Source organism: Pseudophryne corroboree, chromosome 11 (genome assembly GCF_028390025.1).
Source record: "Pseudophryne corroboree isolate aPseCor3 chromosome 11, aPseCor3.hap2, whole genome shotgun sequence".
NCBI lineage: Eukaryota > Metazoa > Chordata > Amphibia > Anura > Myobatrachidae > Pseudophryne > Pseudophryne corroboree.
In genome coordinates this window covers 281,657,859-281,667,079 of record NC_086454.1, presented here as the reverse complement: position 1 = coordinate 281,667,079, position 9,221 = coordinate 281,657,859, and the positions used below count along the sequence as shown (strand labels likewise).

The 9,221-nt window shown below is 43.3% G+C and overlaps 1 long non-coding RNA gene across 1 annotated transcript in view; it reads right to left on the bottom strand.

Annotated features, from left to right (window-relative positions):
* Positions 1-7,162: 7,162 nt before the first annotated feature.
* The window catches only part of LOC134970169 (uncharacterized), a 36,993-nt gene continuing 34,934 nt past the window's right edge, over positions 7,163-9,221 (bottom strand). Inside the window, exon 2 of the long non-coding RNA XR_010189709.1 lies at positions 7,163-7,821. This is a non-coding gene — a long non-coding RNA (uncharacterized LOC134970169). The remainder of the gene's footprint in view (positions 7,822-9,221) is intronic.

Genomic DNA, 9,221 nt, shown 5'->3' with positions numbered 1-9,221 from the left:
AGAGATTTGCCGTTACAGCTGGTTTTAAACTTTAATGTATGTGGATATGTACCCTTTGTTATACAAGTGATCAGAGTATATACTGAAGTGTGCGCTCTCCGTTTTCTACAATATATATATAATTTATTTTTATTTCTCAAAGTGGAACAGTATAGCGGTATGCCTTATCGCCACTCCTCCTGCTGCTTTGATTGTGATACTATTCAATTTTATTCACTTACATTTTCTGTACCGCTACGTTTCCTCCTGCTCCTGCCAGGCTAATAATTGGTTATGTGAACCAGAAAGTTTAGGATGAAGGACAAGGACACACTTGTGGTGGTGGTAAATATTTAACACAGAAATGACTGTCAATGTTTTATAACTGTGTACACCTGGAACTTTTAGAAAATATAAAAACATATGTACAGTATACTACCTGGTATGAACGCATGTATTTATCCAATACATCGGAATTGTATTGTCTTACATTTAAGACACCCTTTGGGAACTTTCTCATGGACAATTTAATAGCTGCTTATGGTGCAGTGTTCCGGTCACCAGAAGGAATTAACCCTTATCAATATAGCGATCAATAAACTATTAGTATCCTTTATTTGTTTTAACACCAAATTCCATGGAACATTTAATTGTCAAACCTCAGTGACTACAGTTTACAATATAATTTCTTTAAGAGGAAGCAATTCATTTATTTGTATACTGGAGAAAACAAAAAATAGGAAGAACGCACAAATACCACTATTTGTCGGCTTTGAAACCCAGGCTGCTGCAATACAGCAATGCTAATCCATGTCTTCCTATCGGCCAAGTGGGTGTGTTGGTTGGATCACAGCTAGAGCTATGCTAACCACTGTGTCACCCTGCCTACTGCCACCGTGATCACTGCTACTTATGCTACTAATTTTAATAAATATTGAATAGACATATTCTGCAGCTTAATCTATTGTTCCCTGTTTTCAACATGATTTTGAAAAGCATTCAAGCTACATTCACCTTTCTAAGTATCAAGATATTGGTCTTTGCAACTAATGAAAAAGTAATTTATATTACATTTACAGAACATCTTTTAATTCTTTTAAATGCTGACACTGTAATAAAGTAGTTATTACACAAGGGTTTGTTATGTTTGTGTTCACAGACAGACGTGTTAAGTTGAATCTTTCCAGAAATAAAATGAAATGATATAAATATATTGGTAGTTCAACAAAAAGTAGTGTACAATGGGCCTAGTTCAGACTGGACCACTGCAGCGGCAGCGATCGCAGTCTGAAGCCCTCTGCTGTGCGTGCGCATTGCGCATGTGCACCTCTGGAGCCCAGTGAGATGCTAAAAGCATCTCAGGGCTGCGATTGCCTCTGCCTGATTGGCGGGACAATGCAGGCAGGACAACACATGCGTGTCCGGACCGTTGAGGGGGCGGGCCGCGGTGGCTGCGTGAAGTCAAGCGTTGCAGTTAGCCGCCTGCCAGCACAGCTGGGGTGTGCACTAGCTGTGCAGGCAGGGAACTACTCGCCGGGCGCGAAGGCATCGCCGCCGTGTGATGCGTTTACACCTGTGTGTGGGGGGGGGCAGAGCCAGATATGTGGGTCGGACTAGCCCTGTGCTGGTCGTCCCCCCACATGTCTGAGAAAATGATCGTAGATGTGCTAAATTTAGCATATCTACGATCAGGTCTGAATTAGGCCCAATGTTTGCTTATTCTTTTATTTCCGATGTTCCCCCACCCCCAATCTACCAGTTTCCACATCCTTCTCAACCTCGCTCCCCCAGTTCTGTTGAACAGTAAATACTCCAAATAGGGTCTTGTGCACCAAGAGATGACTCATCCCTATATTCTGTTTAGTATCAACTAAGTATCCTGTGTACGTCTATGGATTTCTTGTTTGTGATCATAAAAATGGTATATTTTAGACATTTGCAATTGATTAGAAGGCAGTAATGAAAAGAGATGCTGCAATCTTGACTGAGTTTCCTATTCCCAACGCTGGAGATAATCCACTTTATACTGTACCTGCATCTGGGATGTAGAATCATTTACTTCCCTCATACTTGATTGGATTATGCTGATGCGAGCATTTCCCTGTGATCTCCAGTACAATATCCGTCCAAGCGACTGATTGTGCTGTGACATTCTCTAATCTGTGCTTAACCCTTGTCGTTAGTGTCTGCCGCACCAGCACTGAGCAAGGCCTTGTGCACATGTAAAGAGTCAGCGGGTTATGACTGTATTTTTTAGCATGCATTTACATACATTCATTAATATTTCATACCTGCAGTTTTTATTTAGAATAAGCGATATGCGATGTGCCATGAGACTGTCATTTAAATTTGAAAGGGGTACCACATATACCAGATGCAGACATTTTCCAAAATGTACATCTCTGAGCCTGTGTACCCTAATTATTTGCTTTCTTTCTATCACTCATCTATTGTATCTGTTATTTGCTGCCACTTCCAAGTAAATCAAAGTATTTGCAGCATTCATCTGTCATGTCCAGATAAACCTCCGTGAAATCAGTAGGCACATACATTTTGATACCCTTCGCTAGTGTCCTCTACGTGGAAATTGTTTCAGTGAAATTATTTTACCTTGATGGAAACAGAGAATGTACATTTTTTGCAAGGAAAGGGATATGGAATGACAGACGAGTTAGGTCATGTGACTATTCTGTGTATTTTAGACATTTGGGTTAGGAGGGCTTGTATTTTCTTCCCCTCTGTCAAAGAGTCTGCTCTTCCCTTGATCTTAGCTAGACTCCTCCGTCCTCCCATCACACACATATTCTAATACAGTAAAAAAGAAACTTTGGGACAGAATAATCCATCATTACATACTGTATGTAACCATGCTGCAGCATAATCTGCCAAACTCCACCCAGATCCACAGCCTTCACATGAAGCCACACCCACTTTCAGCAGTCCACTTTCTTTCTGTTTTTGAGAACTGGGACAGTTCTGCTCCAATAAGTACTGTTAGGAGGTATGCATTATATATAGTACAGCAAACATTGCTGGACCTGTTATAAGGCAGAATTCCAGGCACGCATTAGGGGTTGATTCTGTATGAGGAGCAAATTAGCGTCTGGATGGAAAATATCATATGCACCTGGACAAACCACTTTTTCTCCTGCAGAGAGGAAAATGTAAAATGCTCTATCTGAATACAAGTTGTGAGTGGATAAATGCAGTTGGCAGAGTGCGTGAGCAGCATGTAAGAGCATCCAGTATATCGGGTTTGGGGAAGAAAGCTCTTGTTGAAGCAGACAGAATTAAAGGAAGAAAAAGCTGAATATAGAAAGGAAAGACCTGGGGGAGAAGAGAGCCAAGAGGGAGGAGAGAGTGGAATAGCTAGGATTAGGGAAGATAACAGGGGTAGGAAGGAGAGAGCTAGACAGACAGAAGTGGTTTCGATGAAAGAGCACTGTTATAGAGGAAACTCTCACCTGCAGCTAACAGGATAAAAGACCCTATTACCTATTTATCTATATATTTGTGTACTGTATGCTATTGCATGAGCAACACTTCCTGACTTAGCAATACTTGTGATTTATGCAAAGCGTTTTGACTACCTAACAGAGGCTGCTGCAGGGTTAGGGGCTGATTCTGAGTTGCGTGCAGATGCGGGCAGATATGGATCTTGTGCCACCACTGTATCTATGTCCTATGCTAGTGCCCAACCGTTTTCATTAATACTAATGGCCTAATTCAGATTGTATTGCTGCAGCAGCAGCGATCTCAGTCTGAATCATTTTGTGGAGTCGCGTGCGTACCCCGGGAGCCCAGTGAGATTGGCTGCGATCACCTCTACCTGATTGGCAGGACAACACAGACGGGACAACACAGGCACGTCCGGACCGTTTGACAAGCAGAGGCGGTCGCGGGGCGGGAGGGGGCGTGCCAATGGTGAACCGCTGCTAGTATCGGCCTGCCAGCATGCAAGAGCTGTGCTGGCAGGTAGCTACTCAGTGGGTGCAAAAGCATCACCGCTGTGCAATGCTTTTGCACCCTTGTGGGGAGGAAGGGCCAAACATGCGAGGCATACTAGCCCTGTGCTGGGCGTTTCCCCGCATGTCTACGATCAGATCTGAATGACCCCCTAAGACTTCCACTTACAGCGTCATGCACTGGTGCAGTTCTGCCTCGGTGCACCATTGGATGCACCATCCAAACTTGTACCAGCCCTGTGGCAGGTGCAGTTTCTCCATCCGAATATGACCCCCTCTGTGATCGGTTGTGCGTCCCTTAGACACAGCCGCTTACAGTGACATACCCATGACATGCCCGCAACTGCTTAGCCAGCCCCTGTTACCTCCGAGTAAAGCCCACTGAATTCCACAGACCATGCTTCGGATTCTGTTTTACACCTCTGAATGATAGTAATCGGATGCGCTATGCGGCTTGGATGCCAACTGCAAATATCATCAACACTGCGTATGGCTCAGAATCAGGCCCTTATTGTGGCAAGGTGTTGGGTTTTGTTCTTGTTCTGAAATCAAGCATTCAAAACCACCACTCTTTAAATCCATTGTTTGCCCCAGAATGTACTGACACTACTACCCCAACTCAGCTGCCATTCAGCTAAAACACATTCCTGATGTATACGTCTACCACACCTGGGTTATGAAATATTCCCCATGTTGGCTAAACCTGTATCACTTCATTTTTTTTCAACCCCAGCCTATATTTCCTATGGTTATGAAAGCAATGTCACTGTGCAGAGAAAAGGGCACCTGCTGCAGGTCTAATTCACATAATGCTAAATCTGGCCCAATCTGTGGCCTAGCCCTTTGATGATGTTATACCGATCAAGTCACACGACCTGTAGAGCAAGACCCACTACTATGGGGTATATTCAATTCCTGTCGGATCCTTTCTGACGGAAAGGATCCGACAGGTCAATATTCAATGCCTCGGTCAAACTCGACAGGTTTTGCCCGTTCCGACAATCGCAACCCGGCTTTTTTAAAAGTCACTTTGACATTGTCGGAAACAGGGCTAAAACCTGTCGAGTCTGGCCGCGCGATATGTAGATTCCGACAATCCACGTGTTTTCCAACAAGTCGGGAATTCCCAACTTGTTGGAAAAAAAGAGCTTCCATTAAATAGGTCGGAACATCATCCGACCTGAAACAGTCGGAAACTGACGTATTTCCAACAAGACGGCAGTTTCCAACAGGAATTGAATATACTGTACATGTATGTTTGTTTGTCAGCTGGTAACTCCAACCCATGGGGGTAAATTTACTAAGATGGGAGTTCTATTTAAGATGGGATGTTGCCCATAGCAACCAATCATATTCCAGGTATTATCTTCTGGAAGGTGCTAGATAATGAGAAGTAGAATCTGATTGGTTGCTATGGGCAACATCCCATCTTAAATAGAACTCCCATCTTAGTAAATTTACCCCCAGGTGCCTCTACAAGGTGAGATAAAATGAGATCTGTTTCTGTTTCTAAAATTAACTTATTTTTACTAAAATACCCAAAGTACATAAAACAATGCAAAGACGTTTAAATGCCTATTTGTAAAAAAAAGTATTCCTCATAGTGGGGGAGAATGTAATAGGGTCTGAGAATCAGAAAGTGAGAGATTTTGTGAGAGTTTTCTGTTTTTTTTAAAGCAGCAATCATTTGCACAGCAAAATTAACCTGGTTTTGCTGTGTAAATGACTGCTGCTTTAAAAAAAAAACCCAGAAAACTCTCACAAAATCTCTCACCTTCTGATTCTCACACCGTATTACATTCCCCCAATAATGTTATTTATTATCTATTACTTTTTTTAAATCTAGTTGGGCATTGGAGAATTATAATTGACAAGTTCTTCACTTTGGGAATCTTAGTTTACTTTAAGCTAATATTATGGCATTCAAAATAGCAGTGATGTATATATTGATCTCTGCTAGACGACTGTTTGGGACTTGAAATGATCAATATCTAAGACTGTTTAATACCAGAGCTGGATTAAGACTGTATGCGTCCCTAAGCACATACTGTAGTACATGCTTTGCCCCTTTCTCTTATTCATTTGTAAAAATAACAACTTTAATTATGTAATTCAGAGTAATCTGGGCATCTCGGCATCCACTGGGCCTTAGGCAAGACCCTAGGATGTATAATGAGTGGTCCAGCTATGGTAAGCTGAATGCTTTCCTGTTTTAGGCCTTAAAAGTGACAAGTATTCAGGTCTGTTGTGTCATTAATTGGGGCAAGGTTTGGGTAAACTGGGGCATGGCATAAGTGGATGGGCGGTGTGGCCTAAAACATCCACTTTTCAATAATTAATGTTGGCACACACGTGGTTGTGATGAACTTCACTGTAGCTCATTGGTAACTATGGGATGTAGTGATGTGACCGACGGTCAGAATAACTCCCCTTGCATCTCGAACCCTCACAACACAGACAGTCGGCTTGCCGACTAGAAAGGACTATTCCTACTCTTGAGTGTCCAAAACACCCATAGAGTGGGAATAGAATTTGTGGCTCGCCACAGAACCTGCAGCGTAGCAATCGCAGCGAGCTCGCAGGGGACTTCGTTGCGCTGGCCCCTCCCCCAACCGGCATTCTGCGGCTGATATCCCGGTGTCGGGATGCTGACCGCCGGGATCCCAGCTGCCGGTAACACAGCCACAACCCGTAACAACAGTACAACATGCTGGTCTCTTATTAATGACTGAAGTGTCTCGATGCTGATGTAAGGTGGACTCTCATGTATAGGATGGTATTATGGTGGAGATACAGTACCAGCTGCATAACTAGAGGCTTGAAGGCCCCTGGTTAGCCCTCCTATTTGATTTATAAAAACTCTTAGGTCTACATGTGCAGCTGCAGCTGTGTAGGTACCAACAGGGAACCAACGGAGCCAAACAGAAGAGGAGGGAGCTGTACAGAGTGCTGGTCAGAGGAACTCCCAAATGACAGACACACCAATGGGCAGCCATTGGGGTACCCACATGGACACCCACATCCACAGGCAGACTCCAATGACAGAGGAGCCTCCTCAGGTGAACAGCAAATAGCAGGGTGTCAGATAGGGACGTAGCCATAACTTTGTGGGCCCCATGGCAACATTTTGAAGGCCCCCCTGTCCCAATGCTTCTAGAGAGAGACTTCTCTGCAGCAGTTGTTAATTTTATGACCTATAATAATAGTGCCCTAGTTCATTTTCTGAACCATAGAAGAGCTTTATTTAATGATAGTAGTGACCTAGTTTCTTTTGATGAATTGCAGTAGTGCATAAGTTCACCCTATGTTACATTTCAGAGCTGCCAGTACCCATTATGCCGCACAGTATCCCCAATTCACATTATGATATATAGTGCTCCCCGTTCATACTGTGGCTCATTACAGTGCCCGGTTCATATTCTATAACATTAAAATGCCCTCCAGTTCATTTTATACTACACTACAATGAGCAGGTCCTGGGGCATACCCAGATATATTGCAGGCCCCAAGGAAAAAGTTTAAAAGGATCCCTGCGTACCACTCAATGATGAAAAATGTATATAACACATGTAACTTTCACAGGTAAGGTGGCCCTTCTCAGCTCTGGGCCCTATAGCAGCTTCACTGCATGCACGTACGGTAGCTACGCTCTTGGTGTCAAACGGGCCCAGCACACAGCAGCATTGGTGTGGTCGCAGCAGAGGATGGTCCGGGAGTCGGGAAATCCAGGCCTCAGCTTCGGGCCTATCCAGATGCCAGAGCTTGGTATTCCACCGTCACTTGTTGGTCCCGTGACATTTGCTGGTCCAGCCACCTTGCAGATATGTCTTTCAGCCTGGCTCTTGCAAAACAGTTAAAGGCAGGTAGGGATTGTGATCTGCAGTGAAAGCCCAACAACATTCATTTCTTAGTTCAATTTAACAATACCTGTAACTGTAAACCATTAGGGTTTATATTATGTTCTTTGATTTGTCACAATGATTTTTGTGTGATTTTTGAAGCAGGTTTTCATGCAGTGATTTTATTACAGGTAAAACCCGTCTTTAAATCACATAAAATCAGTCATTTATGCAAATTGCAGCTTATTAAATAAAACCTTCAGGGCCAAAATCAATTAGCCACGAGTTCCATAGCGTGAAGGCCCACTTTACTTTAACACGTACATAGCAGGATATTTTAATCAAGCATGCTCTATATATCTATATCTCTTCAAAAGGATATTAATACAGAAGAGACTATACAAAGAAGGGCAACTAAAATGGTGCATGGCCTACATCACAAAACATACCCAGAAAGACTAAAAAAATCTCAATATGTATAGTCTGGAGCAGAGAAGGGAAAGGGGGGACATGATAGAAACTTTCACATATATCAAGGGTTTTAACAAAGTCCAGGAGGGAAACATTCTCCATATGAAGAGGAGCAATAGGACACGAGGACATGCACTGAGACTGGAGGGGGGGAGGTTCAGGAGAAATATGAGGAAAAATTACTTCTCAGAAAGGGTAGTGGACAAGTGGTATAGCCTCCAATCAGGGGTGGTAGAGGCTAAGACAGTAGAGCAATTTAAACATGCTTCGGATAGACAAAAGAAATAAGGATCAAATAAGTTTTGAGATAAAAATATGGTTAAAAAAAAGGGCAGACTAGATGGGCCAAGTGGTTCTTAATCTGCCGTCAAATTCTATGTTTTTGTGTTTCTATGCTCTGGATACCTGTGCAACTCAATTAGAAATGGAAAGCCACAGTCATTGCAGCAATATTGCACATTAATTCTGCAGTGCTGATATGAAGTGCATTAATTCTGCAGTGCTGATATGAAGTGCATTAATTCTCAGTGCTGATGTGAAGCTGCAAGGTGATTGACAGCAGTGGGCGTTTGGGGGGGCAGCGTTTGCGGGGGCATTGCGGCTGAAATGGGCGTGTCCCAACCATTTTCAGGGAAGCTGTGTGTGATGTCTGATTAAAAAAATGGTGGCGGACCACTTGACAGCACAGCCAGGCTGCACTGGTGGTGGTCAACCCTAATTCAATGCCGCCACAATGAAATTGCAGATGCATCACGAGGCAGCGACACACATGCTGGATAGCCTTGCCCTGTGCTGGGCGACCCCCAGCATGTGAGGAGATGGACGCAGATCTTACTGCGTATGCAGCAATCTGAGTCCATCTCTAAATCAGGTCCTACAGTATGTCCTTTTATTTTTATATTAAAATAAGGATTTTCACCTACAGTAGTATTCACCTAGTATGGATATGCAAAGAAAATGCCCTATT